Here is an 855-nt window from a genome sequence, read left to right as displayed (position 1 = left end):
AGAAGAAGAAGAAGAAGAAGAAGAAGAAGAAGAAGAAGAAGAAGAAGAAGAAGAAGAAGAAGAAGAAGAAGAAGAAGAAGAAGAAGAAGAAATAAATCTATGTGACAATCTCCAGAATAGAAGCTCCCCAACCCGGCCCCAGACAAAGAATACTGACAACTTAGTTAAACCACAGACCAGTGTTTGAAACACTTGGGGTGGTTCTTGCCTTTAGTTCCAGCGTTTGGATGTAGGTGTGAACGGCTGCTTCCTGACAGGCTAGTCTAATAGCCTGTACTCGAGTTATCTGGGACCAGCTCCCTACCCAAAGCCTAGATCAGTGCCTCAATTTGCTAAACCTGGACCCTCATAGGGCTTGACAGTAAGGATCTGCCACCTTGTCACCAGAGCAGCTTCAGCTCATAGCCTTGCCGGAGGTGACCTCAGCATCCCAGCGAAACATTTCTCTTTTGTTTTGTTTCCCAGAGCTAGGAAAGGCTAACAGTAACTCCAGCCCTGGGGTTTTTGAAGCAACCTCTCTTAGCAAGCAGCACAAGCTGGCTCTCTATGCCTCCAAGGGGGATCTGTATGCTTCCTGTGTCAATCGCTCAAGTGCTCAGATGACTGGTGCATCCCACCACGCCCATCTGGGGATGCAGATGCTCCCCAGATCAGCTACTCTCATAGTCATTGGTGTAAAAGACTATATGGCTCCTACTTGTGCTAAGGTGTGGGCCACAGGGACAGAGCCTAGAGGCTGGCCATGTCACCTACAGTCATCCCAGCCCCCTCTCTCACCCTGCTGACCCCAGCCACACTCATGCCTGTTGACCCTGGGGTCAATACCGCCCCTTAATGCCTTTCCATTTCTGAGTT

Source organism: Mus pahari, chromosome 1, assembly GCF_900095145.1.
Source record: "Mus pahari chromosome 1, PAHARI_EIJ_v1.1, whole genome shotgun sequence".
Classification (NCBI taxonomy): domain Eukaryota; kingdom Metazoa; phylum Chordata; class Mammalia; order Rodentia; family Muridae; genus Mus; species Mus pahari.
This window is presented reverse-complemented; position numbering follows the sequence as displayed.